The sequence below is a fragment of the Equus caballus genome, chromosome 17, assembly GCF_041296265.1.
Source record: "Equus caballus isolate H_3958 breed thoroughbred chromosome 17, TB-T2T, whole genome shotgun sequence".
NCBI lineage: Eukaryota > Metazoa > Chordata > Mammalia > Perissodactyla > Equidae > Equus > Equus caballus.
Window position 1 is genome coordinate 14,727,286 of NC_091700.1, and position 22,912 is coordinate 14,750,197.

At 48.1% G+C, this 22,912-nt stretch overlaps 1 protein-coding gene across 4 annotated transcripts in view; it reads left to right on the forward strand.

The window, feature by feature from the left end:
- Window positions 1–22,912, forward strand: part of LOC138918304 (rho GTPase-activating protein 20-like) — a 97,304-nt gene that overhangs the window by 19,482 nt on the left and 54,910 nt on the right. For all 4 annotated transcript variants that reach the window (XM_070239302.1, XM_070239301.1, XM_070239303.1 and 1 more), the window contains exon 2: window positions 2,877–3,152. The gene's annotated coding sequence lies outside the window, so the exon portion shown is untranslated. The remainder of the gene's footprint in view (window positions 1–2,876; window positions 3,153–22,912) is intronic.

The following is a 22,912-nucleotide window of genomic DNA, read 5'->3' on the forward strand; positions in this document are numbered from 1 at the left end:
AAACCTGAAATATCTGGCGCCGTGAGGACTGTGTGATGCATCCCGTATTTATCCATCTGGAGATCATTGGTTATCTACAGGCAATTAATGTCTCAGACTCAAATCCCATGAAATGGCCTACTTGTTTTGCTATTCTGGGTAGTGACATCACAATGATCTGTGAGCAAAATCAGGACATCCTCCAGGAGAGTTGAGTGGAGTCAGAGGCACTGGCCCCTGGATCTGAGACCAGCAGAAGTGCTGTTGGACAGGTCCTGAGAGGGCAGTGTTCTGGGCAAAGCAGGCACAGAGAATGCTCTACTGGCTCTTGCAGACTTGGGCATTGAGTTTTCTCATTGAAGTGAGGCTTTTTGATACCTTAGTTTGTTTGTTTGGCCTAAAACTAGGTTCTCATACCCAGTCTAGGGAACATGGTGTACAGCTTGTAGCCCCATCTTCTCAGTTTATGCTCCCAAAGCCCATCCTTGGCAGCAACAAATTATCTGATCGTCTCACATTCATCAGATATTACTCAATGTCAAGGTCAGGCTGCCATGAGGCCAGAGTCCACGATGGGTCAGGGAAAAACCAGAGACACATAGTCTAGCTGTGTTTGATGCAGGGTAGCCGTATGTTCATGGGTACATCCATCCACGCCATTTAGGAAGCACCAACAATTGGCTGGGCTAGATGGGGAATAGGAAGCATTAGAGGATTTGACATGGAATATATGAAATCTGATTAAGTTTATGAAGTCCTGATGCTGCAAAGAAGATGAGTGGGTAGGTGGTGAGAGTAAAGGCAGAGACCTTTCGGGGGTTGTGGATTTGCTACAAATATTAGACTGGCGTCCTGGATGCCGTGTTCAGTGGTGACACAGGAAAGTTTTCTCTTTAGTTGTCAAGTGTGGAATCTCAATAAGCTTCAATCCTTCTTCTCTGAGATTCACTTGAGATGTTCTCTCTGCATTATCTCTTGTGTCCACAGGCTGATTTATCACATGGATCAAAAATGTCCCTGCAGTCCTAGGTATCACATCCACACAACAAATCCTCTTGAATGAGAGAGACTTCCCTCCCTGATGTATTGAACAGGAATCCTGGTTGTCATGAGGTCCAGACCAGAGCACTTAGACCATTTCCCCTGATTCCGTCATGGCATCCCAGGAGGGGATTTTCTTATCGGTTTGGGAAATTAAAGGCCTATTTCTGAAGCTGCAGTGGGGTTTATCACATGCTCACCACATGGTTAGGAAATTAGGGGTCTAGAGAGGACAAGAAAAGGCAAAATGTTTGCCTAAGTGGTCCCCACCAAGCACATCACTCTGTCCTCCATCGCCATCATTAGTTCATGTTGATCCTAGCACTGTGGACACTGGGAGCTGAACCGGGGACACAGGCCACAGGTTCCTGTCTCACAGAACTCTGCTTCTGGCTCCCAGACCTTTCTAATGGTCTGCAAAGGATCAATCTCAGGTGAAACCACACCCACTTCCATCAGTGAGACATCAATCTGAAATTCAATATTCTCAGGAGAAGTAGAAAGAAGCAAAAATCCCTCATGAGGACATCCTCTCTCTAGAGGGAGTGAGAGGATGATTAAGGTTCAAGAAACCACAGTAGTGGCTGGTGCCAATCATCACATGCGTTCCTCTCCACCATCTACCCTGTCCCTCAGGTGAGGACCAGTCCCAGAGGGTCAGCTCATGAATCTCTGGATGCATGCTCCATTCCTGGCCCCTTCTACCCCCATCCCCAAGCACATGCTCCACGAGGTCAGTGAGGGGTCATTGCTGAGATTCTCCACCTCATGGGGTCCAGGTCACAGGTGCTCTATCCCAGTCACCTACCACTTCTATGTTCGGGCGTTGGGATCAGAGTGACCCTGAATCAAAAAGGTAAACACCTGACTTTCATACAAGTATAGAATGAACCAGTGTAAAATATTTTATTCAACTCATACATTAGTGAGGAGACCAGTAAATGGTAAGGATTGGTCACAGAGCATAGCAAAAATCAAAGTCCTTATATTTCGGCAGGAATAGAAGCTTTGGAGCAAAGTTTTTGAGTGTTGGAGATGCACTGCTTAATCTCTAACAAGAGAGGGATCACATACGAGGAAAGAATCTGGGTCCTGCACAGAAGGGGACCTGCCTCCATGGGGCCGGTCACTGCTCTGTTCTTGATCCTGATCTAAGAGGAGTTTGATAAGAGACACCCCCTCAGTCCTGACCGCTGAACAGCCAACGGCCACACGAACATGCTCACCCCTGAGGAGGCTGAGCAGAGCATAAAGACTGCCTTTGGGTGGTGGGGAGGCAACATGAGGGGCCACCTGGCCTGACCCTAAGGCAAGGGGAGAGTGGACAGAGCAGTGGGGACCAGAGCTGTTTCTAATTGGCTTTAGTCACTGTGTCACACCTGATGAATCATGGCCTGGACACCGGGGGGTGCTCAGTGCTCGTTCCTGAGGTTTTTGTGGCTGATCACAGCTGGGACCAGCCCCCTGGCACTGCCTGGTGCCCTCTGTTCAGGGATCACAGCTGTGAACTCCCCACTCCCTGGCCATCGTTAGGCAGTGAGACCTGAACCAAGGCCCAGTGAGAGATCAGAAAGCTGGGAGGGTCTGATGTGCATGTGTGGGCCCTCCCTCTGTTAGAGTATGAAGAGGGGAAGGGAGAGATCTGGGAGAAGCTCTGCTTCAGCTGTGGGGCCACAGACGGTGGGAATTGGTGATGACCTCCACCATGGCATGGACCCGTCTCCTCACCCTCATTGTTCTCTGCACAGGTGACTAGTTATGGGGACAAGGGGCCCTGGGAAGATACATGTCACCCTGCTTTCTCATCTTGTTTCTAGACCCCAGCATCACCATCTCTCTGTCTTTCCCTCTTCTAGGATCCTGGGCCCAGTCTGTGCTGACTCAGCCGGCCTCAGTGTCTGGGAACCTGGGCCAGAGGGTCACCATCTCCTGCACTGGAAGCAGCTCCCACATCGGTGATTATGATGTGCACTGGTACCAACAGCTCCCGGGAATGGCCCCCAAACTCATCATCTATGATAACAGCAAACGGCCATCTGGGGTCCCAGAATGATTCTCTGGCTCCAAGTCTGGCAACTCGGCCACCCTGACCATCACTGGGCTCAAGTCTGAGGACGACGCTGATTATTACTGTGAGTGCTATGATGCCAGCCTGAGTGCTCACACAGTGCTCCAGGCATGTGGGGAAGTGAGACAGAAACCTGCTTCCCCCCCAGCCATGAGGCTTCCCTGCACAGCCCCCACTCCTCGGCCACATCAGCTGCTTCCTTGGTTTCTTTGGCCCCAAACTTTCTATGACTCAATCCAGGGTGCTTTGTTTAGAGACTGTGTCCTCGTCCTCTCCAATTCTTCCCCCGCTGCCTGTGTCTGGTTTCAACACATTATTGATTTTCTCAAATCGAGCAGACATTCCTGGATGTGGGGGCAGGCTGTGCTGGCCACAGCATCCATGCAATGTGTTAGTCTGGCAGGGCTGCCACAGCGCAAAAACATAGATGAGTTGGCTTAATCCAAAGAAAGGTATTTTCTCACAGTTCTGCGGGCTGGAAGTCCAAGATCAAGGTGCTGGCAGGTTTGTTTTTCCTGAGGCCACCCTCCTTGGCCCACAGATGTGTACATTCTTACTGTCTCCTCACATGGCTTTTTCTCTGTGTACTTACCCCTGGTTTCTCTTCCTCTTTTCAGAAAGACACCAGCCCTACTTGCTTAGGAGAAACCCCCATGAACTCTTTTACCTTAACTACCTCCTTTAATGCCTTATATCCAAAGACAGTCACACTGGGGGTTAGAGTCTCAACATAGGATTTTGAAGGACACAGTTCAGTCCATATCAAGGGGTCAGAAAAGAACCAAGGACACAGAGTCCAGCTATGTTTGACTCAGGATGACTGTCCAGATGATGTGCATCCACACAATTTATTGAACACCTATTATGTGTCAGACTTTGGTTAGGAGCTTAGGATAGTAGGTGGAAAATATGGGAAAGTCCCCATGCTCAGGAAGCTGACACTCTCAGGGGAAGAGAGAGAACAAACAAACAAAACATGCTTTGAAAGAAAGATGTCCTGGGAGAGTGAGGAGAGGCATGGCGGTTGGTGGAGATGGGAGAACTGGGGGGGTGAACAAGGAAACAGCAGAATGCGATTTAAGTGTATTTAATCCAGGTGCTGCATAGAAGGTGAACTAGGAGGAGGGGAGAGTGAAGGCAGGGGCCAGGTCGGGGTGTGGATGATACGATGTCAGACTAGGAGCCCTGGAGGAGGGCAGGAGCAGGTGGGATGGAGAAGAAAGGTCAGGGTCCCCATGTCTTGAAGGTAGGAGGGACTGAAGAATGAAAATGGGAAAGAGAGGAACCGAGGCTGGGCTCTTGGGAACAGTGCGGGATGTAAGTGAGTGGATTACTTGAGACAACATGATGACCCCATATATTTATGACAGGATTATTTAAACCTTATATTTTTAGGAGACATGATCAGCTCCTGACAAATGGGACTGTTCACAAGAAGTCCTAGGAATGCACGTCTCCAGTTTACTTTCATCTCACATTTGATGTAAACTACACCTGTGCCTGTTAAACTTTATCATGTTGTTGGAGGAATAGAATGTGAAGGATGAACTCAGTCCCCTCGTTCGCAATGCTGCCCCCATATTAGAAATCTTCCACTTTGGAAAAGATGAAAACCACAATTTCCACCAGATTACTTAATTTTAAACTCAATAAGTGGGATTCTGTAATAGGTTTGTGTTTACATGCTTCCAGAAAGTTCTTTTATGTATCATGAATAGATAACCCCTAATTGGCTACATATGTCATTCTGTTGATGAGAAAAATGAGCCAAGAGGAATGGACAGGCTGATGATGCTGAGACTCATTTGCAGATGCAACCCCAGGCCTCAGAGCAGGGGGTCTGCTCTCCCACTGGGCAGGGTCAAGGCAGACGTGTCCACACATCCTGATCCCAGTCATCCCCTGGGGGATGGGGAAGGATGTGCTGGGAAGCAGGTGTTAGGATGGGCTCATTAGGTCCCAGGATGAACACAGTCTAGTAGGAGAAATATAGAAAACTCTACTAGAAATCAAAATGTGATGGATGCACCTAGAGAAAGACAGCCCTTCACTGCAGGGATGAGGAGGGGGGAAGGACTTAGGCAATGCTTTACATTAGAACCAAATGAAAATAGTGAGAGGATTTTTCTAAGATATGTATGTCATGCTATCACTAGGTTAATCCGTTCATTCAGAAGATATGATTTTCCAGAAGTTCAATCAGTCCCTTCAATTGTTAAACACCTATGAGCTAAAGTGAGTTTAAAGTGGCCCTGAGCCAGGTGCAGGGACCCCCGTCACGTAGGAGAGAACCTCATCTTGCAGGGGCTTTCAACCTGGCTGCTTAACAGTCTTTGGTCTGGAGAACTCTCTCCGAGGAAGGAGGGACAGAGGGATACTTTGGTCTGTTTAGAACCAGAAATTCAGGGTGGGCTACAAAGTTTGGATTGTGGTATCAGGAAGACAAATGGCAAAATTTCACAAGGACCAACTGTAAGCAGGGCTGATGAACGCTGCTGGATTCTCTGTGATTGTCTCTACGTCCTCCATGAGTATATAGAGAGTCTCCAGGCTGTTTTCCCACATGGTCCAAACTTGCCTCTGCAGACCCAGGCATCATATCCACACAACAATCAGTCCATAAGGAGAGAGACTTGCCCTCCCTGTTCCACTGATCAGGAAATCAGCTTTCAGGAGGGCTGGACGAGCTCACTTACACCATCACCCAGCTCCACCATGGTGAGCAGGAAGGGGATTGTCTGACTGGTTTAGGTAACACAAGGGCTATCCAGGAGCACGTGTGGTCAATCCTAGGCCAACTGCATGTCTGGGAGACTTGGAGTCCAAATAGGAGAAGAAAATGATAGAAGTTTTACCAAATAGGTCTCTAACATTTCCTCACTCTTCCCTGCACCCTCATTGTCAGTTCAGGTTGGGGCATGTACTGTGGACACTCGGATCTGGGAAGGGGACACAGGCCAGACTGTTCCCGTATCATAAAGCCACAGCTTGGCTCCCTGGCCTTTCCGATATTCCTACAAGAGATCAATTCCGGGACAAGACAGATTCATTCCCATCCACAACGTGTTGATCTGAAATTTAGGTAGTCTCATGAGAGGAAGAAAGAAGAAAAAAAAAAGCTTTCTCTTGATGACCTCTTCTTCCCAGGTTTAGTAAGAAGGTAAAGAAGGCTCAAGAAACCTCCATGGTGGCATCTTCCAAAGCTCACCGGACACCTCTCCCAGCCTTCACTCTCTCCAATGTGGACCAGACTCAGGGACCATCACATGAACCAATACCTCTGTCCACATGCTCCACATGGAAGTTCCTTTTGCTCCCAAACCACAGCAACTGCTCCCTTGGCCACCACTGTGTCATTTCTGGGAGTGTCCACGTCACAGAGTAAAGTTCCAAGGGAATGAGAGCACTCAGCCTGATGTTACCTCTGCTGTGACTCTGCCCATCGAGGACATAGAGAAAACTATTAAGAGTCGCAGTTGAACTGTCCTGGTTTTTCCTCCACCTGGACTCTACATGTCAAGGTCCTTCTGGAATGTCCTTTGTCTATCCAATCATATCATGTAATGTCCTCAGACCTAGACTCATTGATTTTTCCCAAATTCTACCATCTCTCTTATGTTCTCATTTCCTTTCCACCAGTCAGCTAATGAACCCAACCAAGCATCTTCAGCCCATTGTCACAAACATGTGTGTCGGGGGTGGAGTTTTAGAAAAATATAGCATCAGAAAATCAAAGTTTTAGTTGTTCCTGGGAATCACTTCAGGACTCGAGAGAAGCGATTCCTGACCTTAAAGATTCCAGTCCTCAGTCACCACAGGGTCAATAGATTAGATAGAAGGATCCTCTCAGAGATCTCAGTAAGTAACCTAAATTGTCAGGGAAAATTTTCCAAAAGTTAAACATATGGAGTAAGAACATGTGTCAAAAATTTATTCAACTTATATTTCATTGAGGAGACTAGTGAGACAGTAATAGATTTTAAAGAGTATTTTCTAAATATAGTACATTTATTCTACCAAGACTGGGCCAAGGAAGCCAGTTTTCTACGTTGGAAATAAACTGGTTAATGTCTTCAAGGGTAATAAATCTATGAGCTTTGGATTTCTCTTCTGTGTAAAAGTCTACAAATTAACGTGATTCCATTTACAAGAAAAATATGGAGAAGGGCAGCTAGACTTTAGATTCCTCCATCTTACACTTCCCGTCCGATCTTTCCTAAAGGGGAATCTGTCCTCTCTCTGTTGACTCTCTCACCCACTCTTCACTTCTCACCTTCCTGACATATGGCCTCTCCCTGTCTTCCTTTCCACCACTCCAGTAGGTCACGCTCAACTAGTGAGCAAGACCCTTCACCTGATAAACCAAACCGCATCTGGGATTCCTAAGGCACTTGCCCTGCTAACTAATCCGATTTTTCCTAGTAGCCCATATCTCCGGGGTCATGTTATTTATCTCTGTCTTCCTCTGTTTGTATCCACTTTTTGGACTTCTCTACATCTTCACCTAAACCCAGGGAATCTTCAAGTCCTGCCCATGTCCTCTCAGCTCTCGTGTTGTCTCTGACTCCCTGCTCCCCTGTGATCCCACAAACCTTCAATCCCCCACAGACCCATGAGTGCAGCAGTGTCTGCTCTGGTCTCCTGCCTCCAGTGGTGAAAGTGAGGAAGGGAGACCCCCTGTATGCCTCCCACCGTCATGTTTCTTCTTCAGGTTCAGCTCTATGAGCAGGGATGAGGCTGTCTAGCACAGCCTAGAATTCCACTGCCAACCCCCAGACTCAACACCAGATCGGTGTTCAGTAAACATTTGCTATTGAAGACATGCTCCTCACTACACAGGCCAAGTAGTACTGGATCAGGATGGGGCCTGAACTGGGAGAGAGTCAGCTGTGCCCGTGCTCCTCTCTCTGCCCTGAGCCTGAGAGCTGAGGGGGCCCCACCAGGGAGAGAGCATCCATGGGGAGAGGGGACACAGGCAGCCTCATCCTGTGTGTGAGAGACTAGGCAGACCTGCAAATCCTTGTTTATTGAAGTGGAAGGAAAAGCAAAATAAAATTCACAATGAACATTTCTGCATCATCAGAAAGGAAGCAGTGCCAAAAAAACTCAAGGTGCAAATATTTTGTAAAAATTAATTTCTGCTCAATAATGAAGAAAATTTCATAAAGTCCCTGTTGTGTGATTTAATCAAAATTGTTTAAAAATAACAAAACTTACAGAGAAAATAATATTTCAAGAGGTGGTATCATTGTAAATGCAAAATTAAAATAGAGCTTTTTTCCCCCAGGAAAATTCATTGACTACTCTTGATTAAATAATGACTTTAGATTTTCACTAATCCATTTAAACATTTTGGTGTATTAATATCTCAAGATAACGCAACCCCACTGTAACACACAGAGAGCACACCAAGCTGATGGCCAGGATGTGCTCTCTGCCCCTAACAACTCCCCAGACTCAAGTGAGCTAAGAGTCTGGTGCATAGAATTCTCAAAGTTTTCTGGCTATAGAAATCTTATTATTTGATCTTATTATCTGCTTATTTTGTTTTATGTTATTTTGGTAAAAGTTTTTGGTTTTTTTTGTTTTACTTTTGGCTGGAGGTGATCTTTCTGGCAAAATCATGTAGAGTGGACATTTTGCCAGATAAAAGCATATAAATCGTTCTCGTTTTTAACCTCCCCACCCCTGCCCAGAGCATTGGTTCTTGAGTATGAACCACATTCTTTTCAAAACTCTCTAATAGGAAAGATTGATCCTAATAGCTACACATGTCACGTTCCCCTGGGCCCAGGCTCTGTTCACAATGATTCAGAGGTTTGAGGAAAATGCTTCAAAGAATGTCATTTGTGATGACTTCCTGAAGAAAAGACATGGACTTTTTCCCAGATCTTTCCTCAGGAGTGCTCCTCACATCCCTTCTCTCCCGACCTCTCTGGTCCCTTAGTTCCTAAGGACCCTCGAGTTTCCTGACTCTTCCAGCCACAGGAGTCCCTTCCCCTTCTCCTCCCTGGGCTTCTCCTCATTCCCCAGGGAGCTACCCAGTGTGCGCCTTCATCCTCGAAACTCTCACCCCCGTGTGTCCTCTGTGCACATCTAGTGAGGGGTCAGGCAGGAGGAAAGGGACCTGGATTCCTGAGCAGCCTGGGAAGTGACTTCATGGCTGACCTGTCCCTGTTCTCAGCTAATGAATGTTTTCCTTCATGTAGGGTTTGCATATGAGGCCCCTTCCCCTGAGGACTCCTTGCAAAGGGGGTGAATTCTGTCTCTGATTCCTGCTGAGGAGGCCCAAGCAGACAACAACAGACTGAAATGAGGTGGGAGGCTGCCCCTGAGGAGGGCCTCGCTCTGCCCTCAGGGAATGGCAGTGATCAAAGCAGTGGGGGAGGCAGGAGCCTCTGGCAGGGTCACCTGTCCTCTGGTCACAGATATGATGGACCTGGGCCTGGGGCAGCAGGGGCGCTGTAGGCTTGCAGCCAAGGGATCTTTGAGAGCTGGGAAACCAGACACCTGTCCCCTGGTCTCTGCTCACTGCCCCCTGGGCCCAGGAGCTGGATGTCTCGGGGTTCCTGGTGATTCTCAGCCCAGTCTCAGCCCAGGTCTACCCCTCCCAGAAATAATGATCTCAGGACATTGTGTGTGTGGTGGGAGAGGCAAACATGAACCGAGGAGGTGTTTGGTTGGCCAGGAGAAGAGGAGCAAATTTGTATGAAGGGCTCTATTCTCTGGGGATTGAGGAGGATGAGAGAGACCTGCAGCATTTCCATCTCAGCAGAGCTCTGGGGCGTCTGCACTACAGCCTGGATTCCACTCTCCTCCCCTTCCTCCTGCACTGATCAGGTCAGGACAGTCCTGATTCCCCAGCCCACTAAACTACCTCCCAACCACATGGAGGAAATGTCTCTCCCTCTTTCCCTCCCTCCACCATAATGGCTGTTTGTGTTTCCAGACTCAGTCAGCCTGTGTGACTCAGTTACTCTCTGCGTCTGCCTCCCTGGGAGCTTTGGCCATGCTCAGCTGCACCCTGAGCAGTGAGCAGAGCACCTTCTACATCGGATGGAATCAACAGCACCCTAGGAAGACCCCCTCAGGATGTGACGTGCCTGAAGAGTGAAGGAAGCCACAGCAAGGGGGATGGAATTCCTGATCATTTCTGGGGCTCCAGCTCTGGGGCTGACCGCTACTCAACCATCCCCACCAGCCAGTCTGTGGAGCATCTCACAGCATTGCTGTGTCATTTGTTGAAGCAACAGTGATCCAGATGAATGGGGAAGTGGGATGATCCTGTTTCTTCTGACCTGCTACCGACACTGTCACATGGCTCCCAGAAAGAGTGTCTGGTGTCCTGACTATCAAAAGTGTTGGATTTTTTCTTCCTGTTTCTCCAGGGAAGAGCAAGGCATATAGCTTCCTACCATGAGCTCCCCAGGCAGCAGGCGGCTGGAAAGCTGCTACAGAGTGACCTGGTCCTGCAGTAATGGTGCAAATGTAGAAAGCAAACCTGGTGCACCCTGCTGTCTCGTGCGGTGTCATTCCCTAGGGGAGCAGGAATACTCTCCTCTCCAGGCGGAAACCCCAGGATGATGCCCCTCACTCCTGCCTCACTGGAGTTCATTGGAGTGACCACCTTAGAGGTATCTCACTGATCTTCTGGACCAAGGATTTTAGAACTCTCGCAATAAACTCGAAAGCACATGCTAATTTAAGGAGGAGAGAAAGAGACAGAGGCAGAGAGACATAGGAACAGTAAGAATGGTGGGAGTAAATGCACTTGACTCTTTCTTATATCTTGAGACATTTTATCTCAGGTGTCCAGGACGTGGGTTTGGTGAGTGAGAGAGAAGGAGGAGGGACCGACCCCATCACAGTGAAGAAAAGAGGTGCTAATCCAGAAAAATGAGGGAGAAATGAGAAAGATGCATTAAGGCCACCTTGACACCCCTGAGACTGAAAGGCAGGACTCTGTGACCTGTTGAAAAGCACGCACTCCAGCCTCAGAGGCAGCCGGTGCAGCCGGAATCCTGCCTGCCCTTTCCTCCCCTCGCTCATCCACGGCCCGGCTCAGTGCTCACTGGGACCCACAGGGGGTGACTTCCTACCGACCCTGGGGCCTGGGGACAGATGGTGCCCAAGGGACTGAGAGAGCCCTAGTTCCCTTGGAGCTTGGGTGACAAAAGACACACAGACTTGGGACAGCTCTGTCTGCACTGTGAGTCCTCAACAGGCCTGGGTGTGTCCACCATGGCCTGGTCACTTCTCCTCACCTTCCACACTAACTGCCCAGATGTCATATGACACATGTGTGACCAAAATGGCTACATCAAAAGTACATTAATAATCGCTATTTTCACATAAAAAGAGAAACAATCCATTAAAATGGGCAAAAGATCTGAACAAACAATTCACAAAGGAAAATAAATAATAAAAAATTTTAAAAAGTTCTTGGCCTTATAAGTCATCAGCAAAAGGGAAATTCCAACTATAATGAAACCTGGACCAAAAGGTGGCCCATAGTGAGCCAATTAGCACAATCAGAGCTGCCTCGGCTTAATGGAGAGGAAGGAATATGCACCTACAGAAATTATGCACCTACTTGGGGCCGGCCTGGTGGCGCAGTGGTTGAATTTGCACCTTCCAATTTGACGTCCCTGGGTTCGCTGATTTGGATCCTGGGTGTGGACATGGCACCTCTCAGCAAGCCATGCTGTGGCAGGGGTCCCACATATAAAGTAGCAGAAGATGAGCACGGGTCTTAGCTCAGGGCCAGTCTTCCTCAGCAACAAGAGGAGGATTGGCAGCAGATGTTAGCTCAGGGTCAATATTCCTCAAAAAAAAAAAAAAAAACGAAAAAGAAACTATGCACCTACAGAAACTGATGGAATGAGAAAGTCTAACAAACCAAATGTTGACAGGGATGTGGGGCCAGAGGAACTCACCTATATTACTCATTTGGAATGTGAGATGCTTTGAAAACTTTTGCCAATTTCTGATAAATTGAAATCTAAACATTTAGTTTGACTCAGCTTTTCCAGTTTTATATATTTAAGCAAAACAAAAAAGAAAGAAAGAAAACAATGTCATAAAGGGAAATATGTAAGAATGCTCACGCTGGAAAAGACCTTTTAGTTGCAACACCAAAAGCTCCAACCAAAAAAAGAAAAACCAAAAAAACAAATTGATAATTTGGAATTCATCAAAAATGAAATACCCTGCACTTGAAAGTCACTGCTAATAGAAGGACAAGACAGCCATCGACTGGGAGAATATGCATGCAAATCACTTGCCTAATAAAGGACTTGTGTGGATAATATGTTGCAGAGTTCTTTCCATTCAATAATTACAGGAGAGTTCTATTTAAAATTAGGAAAGATATTTCAACAGACACTGCACCAAAGATGATACATGATAGCAAATAAGCTCATGAAAAATTTTTCAACATCATTATATATTATGGAAATGCAAATTAAAATGGAAATTATATGCCACTAAACCTGCATGAGAAGGGACAAAAGTACAATACTGAGAGGAGGCAGCACAGCTACTCTCACACGGCTGGTGGGAGCACGGAATCGACAAACTAGTTAGGAAAACAGTTGAGCAGTTTCTAAAAGGGGTAAATATATAGCTTCTTAAGACCCAGCTGCTCTGTTTCCCCAAGAAAAAATAAAGTGCATACTCATTCAAAGACTTGTACACAAATACTCAGCAGGTTTATTCATTTATAACATAAAGTTACATATTAAATTTTATTTTAACTACTTAATATATGAAATCACATATTAAATAAATGCAAACAAATAAATTTACTTCTAACATAAATAACGGCTTTATGTATAAATAGCCCAAAGTGTAAAAGACCCAAACGCTCATGAACAGGCGGATGGAGAAGCAGACTGCGGCCCGTCCATACTGTGTGCCCAGGAATGGCCTGTGGATAACTGTGAAAACAGGGATGGGTGTCAAAATACATATGCTCAATGAAGGAAGCCAGACAAGTAAAGCTGGGAAACCAGAACAAAGATTTGAATTATATAAAATTCTACACAATGGACATTAATTTATAAAGACAAAAGCAGATCAGCAATCACCTAGGGATTGGGGAGGGGATGGCGGGATGGAGTGGTTTCAAACTGGTGATGTCAACATAATGACAGATACAGTCATTGCCTTGACGGTGGTGATGGATTCACCAGTGTGTTCATATATTCATGAGAGCTTGCCAAATTACACACTTTAAAATGGCAGTTGATTATTTGAAAATTAAACCTCACTAAAGCTGTCATAAATACATCTCAATCCCTTCTTGGTGAAAGAAAAAGTTCTTTCGAATCGGTCTCCAGCTCTCCTCAGAGCCACAGATTCAGTGCCGTAGACCACTGCAAAGGTCCCCTGTATGGTTTGCCACCCAACCACCAACCTAGTCTACTTAATGTCCCTGAGTATTTGCAAACACTGCCGATCTTCCAAGAATCAAGCACATTTCCTAGGAACAGTTATTGCTTTGTTTGTCCACCAGCAGAACCCCGGTCTCCATTCAGACCCAGGGCTCCAGTGGCTCCTTCATGTGGCCCCTGTGGAAGGAGCTGCTCGGGTCTTGCTCCCAGAGCCCTCTGCCTCCTCACTCACTGCAGACTCAGTCTCACTGTCCTGTGGTCAGATTTCCACATCTCTTCCTCCTAGCAGGCCAGGAAGCCCACAGTTAAACAGGTTGTTTATCAATATCACTTACGTGGGGGCAGAGCACGGGGTGTGGCGCATGGATGTTTGTGGACCCACAGTGACCAGGCTGTCAAGCCAGTGTCCCTGACATTATTTCCAACCTGAGACTGAAGTTAGAACAGTGAGCAGCAGGGGGCGCTGTGGGTCTTCCCCAAGGTTGCACCTTGGGTGCCCCCTGCTGTGTAATCCCTCAAATCCTCCAGGGCTGGGACATTGGTGCTTGTGTTTGCTGAGGGGTCTCAGTAGCTGTGTCCTCTCTGCTCACAGGTCTGAGTAAGGTCCCTCAGCTGCTTCCTCCCTGGTCCCTCTGATGGGGCAAACTCTGAACTCACCCATCAGCTCCTCCATCTAAGGAATCAAGCTCAGACTCAGCTGGTTCTCAGGACAAAAGTGGGATCATCATTAGGGGGAACAAACTTATGTGAGCAGCCCCTTCTCTTTCAGATCAATGGAGAAGAGCAAAGATTTGGGGGCCACCCAGCCCTGATCTGGGGCCCCAGCAGGCTGTGTGCACCACGGCCGGGACTCCTCTCCTCCTCATGCCTCTCTCTCCCTGCACAGGTAGGGACAGTCTGCAGTGTCCAGAGTCAGCTCCTGAGCCTGTGTCAGCCCCCTGTGGCTGAGACCCTCTAGCTGCTTAACCTTAGTCTCTGCCTCATCATCCACGGGTGTCTGTGTCTGCAGGTTCCCTCTCCCGGCCAGTGCTGACTCAGCCACCTTGCCTCTGCATCACCTGGAGCATATGCCAGACTCACCTGCACTGCCAGCAGTGGCATCAGTGTTGGTGGATACAGGATATTCTGGACCAGCCAAAGCCAGGGAGCCCCCAGGTATCTCTTGCTCTGCCACACAGACTCAAATGAGCATCAGGGCCCAGGATCCCCAGCCACTTCTCTGGATCCAAAGATGACACAACTAACTCTGGTGTTCTGCTCGTCCCCGGGCTGCGACCTGAGGACGAGGCTCACTATTACTGTAACACATGGCCCGGCGTCACTAATGCTCACATGTGCTCCAGACCCCGAGGACGTGAGACACAAACCGCCCCCCCCCCACTCTCCTGGCCTGGTGCGCTCGCCCCTCTGGTGGCTCAGGAGATGGCTTCTGCTGTCACATCTTAGACAAGACCTGATTTTCCTAGAACCAGAACAGTTGACAAAGTCATACCCTTTTCTTCATATCATGAAGAATATCATTGCTAATATATTCTTATCCAACTCATGTTTGCATAGACAAAAATTGCTTGTTGAGAGAGAAGATTCTCTCAGTGGAGACATTTGAGGAGGCCAAAAGAGATCGAGTCTGCCCATGCCCAGCGCAGGGTCGAGTGACTGCGATATGCTTCCGGTCTGACTGTTTCAGTTTGGATTTTGTGATAAAATGCCAAGATGCAGAAATTAATTGTATTCTATATAGCAGTAATGAACCTTCAATTTTTAAAAGAAAAACAATAACATACAACATTACTAATATTTAATGAAACGTGGATATATCTGAGAAAAATTGCAGATCTTGTATACTGAAAATTACAAAACCTTTCAAGAGAAATTTAAAAAATAAATGAATGAATAGATATTCCTAGTTTCTGGGTCAAAAAACTGACTGTCACTAAGATAACAGTTCTTCCCGAAATGATCCAAAGACTCGCTGCAAGGTCTTCAGGTAAAATGTAATCATGATGAACCATGAGGGAGAAGATCTCAGCAAAGAAAGAAAATGCTAAGAGCAGACATAAATGGCGCACAGCCCTGGGATGCTCCTTCTCTCCCTCCCGGGGAGCCGATCCATCTGGGAAGGGAGGGGTGGAGCATCGTCTTTGAACTCCAGGAACAGAGAGGTTGTTTTCGATGATCAAGGTGAGGCAAGGAGAGCAGCGTTAGTCCCAGAAGAGTCAGAGGCCAGGTGGGGAACCTTCTCTGAGGGCTGACGGGCAGAGGGTGGGTGCAGCAGGCCAGGGCTGGATGCCACTGGGTCCTGAGCCCGTGCTGGCACCCGCCATGTGCGCCGGGGGTGATGGGTTTCTTGTTGCCTCACCACAAGGAGCACCTTCTGATCTGTCACCTGTGCATGAGGATTGTGACCCAGCGGCTCTAAAGAAGAAGGTGCTCCCAGGGTCCCTGACATCATTTCCAAGGCTCAGAAGTGGAACCTGCATCCATGAATCCTGGACAGGAAACCCAAAGGCTCTTCTCACAAAATCATGGATTACTGGCGATAGCTGCCTGGCCTGTCGCAGAAAGAGTGTGAATCCGTCCTTCAACAAATGGGGCGCCGACAGCCTGGTCTCGTGGGGTTGTATACAGTGCACAACCATCCAGGAATATTCCTGGACCTCTGCTTCCCTGTGACCACGACCTCCTGAGGTCTGTGTAGGGCCCAGAGCACAGGCTGCCCTTGTGCCACCACGTATCACGGATTGTTCCACAGGACAGGACCCTGCAAAGGGCCAGAACGAGCGAAGAGCAGGCAGAGATTTGGATGAAGGGCTGTGTACGACTTATGGTTCTCCTGAGCACAGAATCAGTAGGATGTGTCTCTCTCTCTCTCTTTATCCATGTATCTATGTATGTATCTGACTATCGTCTATCCATCTACCTATGTGTGTATGTATGTGTGTATCTATCTATGGAAATTTATTTTAAGAAATTTTTTCACATGATTATAGAGACTGGCAAGTCCAAAATGTGCAGAAGGCTGGTAGGCTAGAGACCCAGGGAAGGAAGAGTAGAAGTTACAGTTGGGTTCTGAAGGCAGTCAGCTGGCGGAATTCCCTCTTCCTAGGGGAGGTCAGTCTTCTCTCTATCAAGTCCTTCAACTGATTGGATGAGGCCCACCCACATTATGGATAGTAATAAATTTCAATCAATGTTTACTGATTTAATTATTAATCTCTTTTAAAACATGCATTCACAGAAACTCTTAGAGTAATGTACGACCAAATATCTGTGTCCTGACCGAATATCATGGCATACATAAGCTGACACATAACATGAACCTCCACAGGCCCCTCCCTTCCCTCTGGGTGTGGAGGAGGATGAGAGATGTGAGGTAGCTGTGCCTTAGCTTTGGGGCCTTAAGGGGCAGGGTTCAGGTTGTCCTCACCATGCCTTGGGTCCCCCTGTTCCTCACTGACCTTGAACACCACACCTTTAATGGCTCCCTGACACACGTGTAGGCACACTGCCCAGGGCTGCCCTGCTCCCTGCAGCGTGGACCTGTCCTGTGCGCACAGGACTCTGCTTCTCTCCCTGCTGAGCTGGCCTCCTGCGAGGACTGGGATTCCCGGATGGAAAGCCAAGATCTGCTGCCCCAGAAAAAAGCGCTGGATAGAATGGAGTGATTTTGACACATCAGCCCCTGGGATATCCAGTTAAAGCTCCAGACCCATCGGAACAGCCACACTCTCACAACCTCAGTTCTCTTCTCGGTCTCCACATGGCCCTCGGCCAACAGCTCTGGTTTCCAAGTCGATGGTGAAGCTTAGCATCACTAACCAGCACAACCCAGATGCCACAGTGCTCTTCCAGTGTGGGAGGGCTGGGGACCGAGAGTCACACTCCTTGGGCAGCAAGAGTCAACCCCCCTTCAGTGCTAACGAGGGGCTGACTTTGTAGCATTATTATTAAATTTGCAGAGTGTCTCCTCACCTGATCAGTGAAGACATGAAACATGAGTTGGGAGCTCCTCCCCTCACAGTCTCCACAGCCAGAGCTTTCTTTTCAGTCAATGCTCAGGTTTTGTGGCTCCCATACTGGGTGACTCCGTTATCTTTGCAATTTCCCCCTCACTTATCATCCTCTCTGGCAATCCCAAACGTCTGCTGTGAATCCTCAAGTGAGTCAGGCTGTGGACAACATGAGCAGGGACCCCAAACCTCCCCTTCTCCATCTTTTATGTGTTTCAGGCTCCTGCTTCCAAGCTGTGCTCACACATCCATCTGTGGTGTCGGGTCAGGTCTCAGGAACAGGATCATCCACAGCAGAGAAAGCAGCACCTTGAGATGATCAGTGTGGCCTGGCGACAACAGCATCCAGGCAGAAGCCCTAGAAACGTGGACCCAGGTGTTCTTTTCTCACAGCATCTGAGACAGACCCTCTGGCTTCAGGTCTGGCAGGAAAGCTTCCTGAGGGTCTCTTAGATCCTGTCCTAGGACGGGGTTGGCCACTGGGACCAGACATGAGATGATCTTGACACAGTGTCCAGATCTGTGAGGAATCACGATGCAGCCCCTCCCCCTCCCCCTGTGAGCCCGTCACTCTCTGGTCACTTCCTCATCTGAGTCTACATCCGGGTGACTCTGCTGTTCATCTGCTGCCATCCCTGAATGTCTGGAGACTTTGTGGGAGCTGCGGCTCTGAGGATGGCTGCGCCATTCGTGACAGCCTGTTCTCACCCTCATCACTGCTGCACAGACAGAAGCTTTCTTTTCAGGGCACAAATTCTCTCTAGATAATTGACGGAAGAGTCAACAGAAGGGTGATGCCAATGTGTCCAGCCGAGTTAAGAACCTGCCAGTATCTGACCACAAGGAACCCATGAAATCCAATCCCAGATCTTTGTCAGAAACCCAAAATATGCCTCTATTTTCCTGTTTTACCCAATCCCAGGATGGTGGCCCTCTTCCTGTCCTCTTGAGGCCAGGAGCAGTAACTTCCAACCTGATCCCCTGGGCCTGACCCTCAGCTCTGTGCATCTTGCTCCCTGGGGGCTCCCTGCCCTCAGACCCCAGGCTCCCTTGTGAGGACTGACCTTCCTGCATGAACAGGAACCCAGGGTCAAGGCTGCTCCGAGAGTCACAGGACCCAATTGGGCGGAGGGAAAGAGGGTACCTTGACGCCTCTGTGTCCACATCCTCGGGACAGTTTGTGTCCCTGACCTCAGGACTGCGTCAAGACTGCAAACGTGTGTTTCTCTAGCCAGATCAGGAGAAATCGGTGAGAGTTTATCAAGGCAAAGAAGAGACCACTGTTCATCATTTATCACTCAATGAAGGCACAGGCCTTAGGTCTGTCAGTTCCCTGGAAGATTCTGGAAATGGAAAAGAAGACTCCACAGCTGGTGTTGGAAATCAAACACAGAATTAGTGGATGTAAAGGTTTACCATAAGCCAAGAGAGACAGAAGTGGGACTCAATCGTGAGAGTGAAATGAGTGGATTTGTTTCAAAACCATCCTTTTTTGTCTCCTTTCTCATTGCAAAGGTTTAAGTAGAAAAACACAGGTGACGTTTTCAATAAACGCTTAAGAAGATGACAATTAAATTCATCTCCATGCCTGCCTTTGTAAAAATAAATATAGAAATAAAGCAATAAGGATTACTTCCTCAATGGCTTAAGGATGGTGTATCTTTAAACCAGAGAAAAGCATTATCCCAGAACAGAGAAGACTAGAATTGTTCCATTTCGGTCTTGGACCGCACGTGATGACTGCCGACACAGCTCTTCTGAAAGGTTTACCCTGAGATTTGTGTCAAGTCAAGAATAGAAAAAAAGAGAAAACATTTAAATATGAAGAGTTAGATTTTAATTATGAAAGCTATAAGTATGTACCTAGAAGTCTAGAGATTGTACTGAAAATTAATTAGGATGAATGAAAAAATTATCTGAGTCACAATGAATAAACATAGTATCTCATGTTAAAAGTATGTAATCTAAAATGTAGTTCAAAATGTATATGATTCTGTTTCCAGTATAAAAAATTAAAAATTTGACCATATCTGTAGAAAAACAATTACAAATTTCAGCACGTAATAAAATAAAAAATTGAACAAATGGTGGAATGTTTCCTTACATGAAAACAGAGTAAAAATGTCAGCAGTGAGTAGACAGGTTATATGGGCACCTTTATTATTTATGTTGTGACTTATTCATACATGTTTCCCCTTGAGAAAGTGTGGGTTAGCGTAAGCAGAGGTCACGGTGCACGTGACACGCCACCACTGCAGAGCCTGACATGGACCAGGCACAGTGACCCCGTGTGCTGCCCACTAACTGGCATTTGCTGCTAACACATCCCTCCCTCTGATATCTGAGGGGCCGCACTGGAGCAGCACCCACTGTGGGGACAATGACGTCCTCCCTTCAGCACTTCCTTGCTTATGTTGTTCTGGAGCCTCTGCCCATAGGGAGCGAGGACTGAGGCTCAGCTTGACAGGAAGGAGAGGCTGGAGAGAAAACAGAGTGAAAGAGAGACAGAGACCAAATTTCTTGGGTCCCAAACTGTGAGTGCACAGGGTCAGATCTGTGGTGCCTTTGTGTTTTTATTCCCTGCGCTGGGGATGGGTTATGACACCCCACCTCAGCCCAGCAGTGGAATCAGTATGGGGACAGTGGAGACAGTTGTGGATGGTCCTCAGCGAGAAGGCCACAGCAGTGAATTCTGAGCTGAATGTGACCAAGAGGCTGCAGCCTGAGCAAGGCCTGGGTGTGGCCCCTTCCTGTGGGGAGTGAGAGGCAGAAGCTGAGCCAGGGGTGGAGGCAGGGGATCTCTGTCTGAGGGGCTCCTAACCCCTCATGTCAGGCCGAGAGGAATAAGGGCTGGGGCAGCAGGAGGTGCTGTGGGCCAGTCGCTGGAGGTTCCATGGGGTGATGGCAGCTAGGAAAACAGCCACCACCTGAGTCTGTGACCCATGTCCAGTGACCTCCATGCCAGGGTCCCAGAGCCTCAGGGCCTCCACCCAGCCCACTTCTCCCTCGGTCAGATGCCGCATGTTTTTTGGAGGGAAGGAAGGGGATTTAGGGAAGAGGTTTGGAGGCTGGTCCTCGGGGACTGGGTGAGATGTGAGTGAGCTGTACCTCCTGAATGATGGTCTATGGACACACATGGGGGTTTGAGGTCCTGAGCTCATCCTTGTGATGGAAATATAGACAACAGCCTTCCTGCCTTGTTCAGTGGTGACAGGAAGGTTGTAGTTGTCAAGTGCGTCATCTCAATGGACTTCCCTCCTTCTCTGAGATTTATGTGAGTTGTCCAATGTCCATGATCTCACATGTCCCTAGGCTGATATCCCACATGGGTCAAAAATGTCCCTGCAGTCCCAGGCATCACACACACACAATAAACTCTCCTGAATGAGAGAGATTGCCCTCCCTGATCCATGGAACAGGAATCTCAGACTTCATGAGGACGGGACTGGAAGAGATACCTCACACTGTCTCCCCTGACTCCATCATGGTGAGCAGGGAGGGGATTGTCTGATTGGTTTGGAAAATGAAAGGCCTGTCCCTGGGGCTGGAGCTGGGGCAAATCACAGGCTCACCACATGACTGGGAGATTTGGGGTCAGAGAGGAGAGGAAAGGACAGAAGGTTTCCCTCAGTGGTCCCAGCATGTGCATCATCTGCTCTCCACCCTCGTCATTAGTTCATGTTGGGTCAACTACTGTGCACACTAGGAGCTGGGCAGGGGACACTGTCTCATAAGACTCTGCTTTTGGTGCCCTGGTCTTTCTAATGTTCTGCAAAGGGTCAGTCTCAGATGAAATGACACCAACTCCAATCAGGGAGGCCCCAGGCTGAAATTCAATACTCTCTGGAGAGGGAGAAGGGGGCAAAACTCCCTCATGAGGATGTCCTCTTCCCAGAGGGAGTGAGAAGGGCGATTACATCTCAAGAACCCACACTAGTGGCCATTGCCTGCCATCACCGGGCTCCTCCCCTGCAAGTGCCTCCTCTCTCAGGTGAGGACCTGTCCTAGAGGCCCAGCTCATGGATGTCTAGACACACACTCCAGTCCAGAGCCCTTCTGTCATGTTCCCCCAAACAAGTGATTCCTCAGGTCACTGAGGGCTGATTTCTGAGATTCTCCCCCTCACAGGGCCCAGGTCTCAGGGGCTCTGTCCCAGTTACGTTCCTCTTCTGTGTCCTGGAGCTTGGATCAGAGTTAGCCTGACTCAGAAAAGTGAACGGTTCACTCTTACAAGTAGAGAATGAGCCATGTGAAATATTCTATTCAACTCATACATTAGTGAGGAGACCAGTGAATGGTAAGGATTGGTCCAAGAGAAGAGTGTAGCAAAAATCAAAGTACTTCCATTCCACCAGGAATAGGACCTCTGAAGCAAAGATTTGGAGTGTTGGAGACACGCTGCTTAATCTCTAACAAGGAAGACATCACATAAGAGGAAAAGAGTCTGTGTTTTTCAATTACTGCCACCACTGCTTGTCCTTGGTTTCAATCCATTGTCTGTTTTTCTCTAATCGAGCAGACATTCCTGGATGCTGGGGCAGGCTGCCCTGGGGACAGAGTCCACCAGGGGTGTGTGAGTCTGCCAGGGCTGCCATAACATAACACCACAGATGGGGTGGATTAACCACAGATGTGTTTTCTCACATTTCTGCAGGCTGGAAGTCCAAGATCAAGGTGACGGCAGTTTGGTTTCTCCTTGGCTTGCGCGTGGCTGCCTTCTCACTGTGTCCTCACAGGGACCTTTCTCTGTGTGCTCATCCCTGGTTTCTCTTCTTCTTCTTATAAACACACCAGCCCCACTTGTTTGGGCACCACCCTCATGACCTCATTTACCTTAATTACCTCCTTCAATGCCTTATCTCCAGGGACAGTCACATCAGGGTTAGGGTCTCAACCTAGGATTTTGAGGGACACAGTTCAGTCCATATCAGGGAGTCAGGGCAGAATCAGGGAAACAAAGTCCAGCTCTGTTTGACTCAGGCTAGTTGACTCTCCATATTATGTGCATCCACACCATTTACTGAACACCTAATTTGGGTCAGACTTGGGTGTAGGGGCTCAGGATAGTAGGTGGACAAGATAGGAAGGGTTCACATGCTCAGAGTGGTGACACTGTCTAGGGGAAGAGAGAGTACAAACAAGCAAAATATACTGTATAGGAAAGCTGTTTTGGGAGAGTAAGGAGGGGTGAGCTTGGTGGGGTGGAGATGGGAGCATTAGAGAGGTTGTCAGGGGATCAACAGTATGTGATTTGTTTATGAGGCCCAGGTGCTGCATAGAAAATGAAGGAGGAGGAGGATTGGATGTAGGTAGGGACTAGGTAGGAACTGTGGACGACACAAATGTCAGACTGTGAGTCTGGCTAACCGGTGGAGCAGGTGGGATAGAGGAATAAGTTCAGATTCCCCATGTCTTGGAGG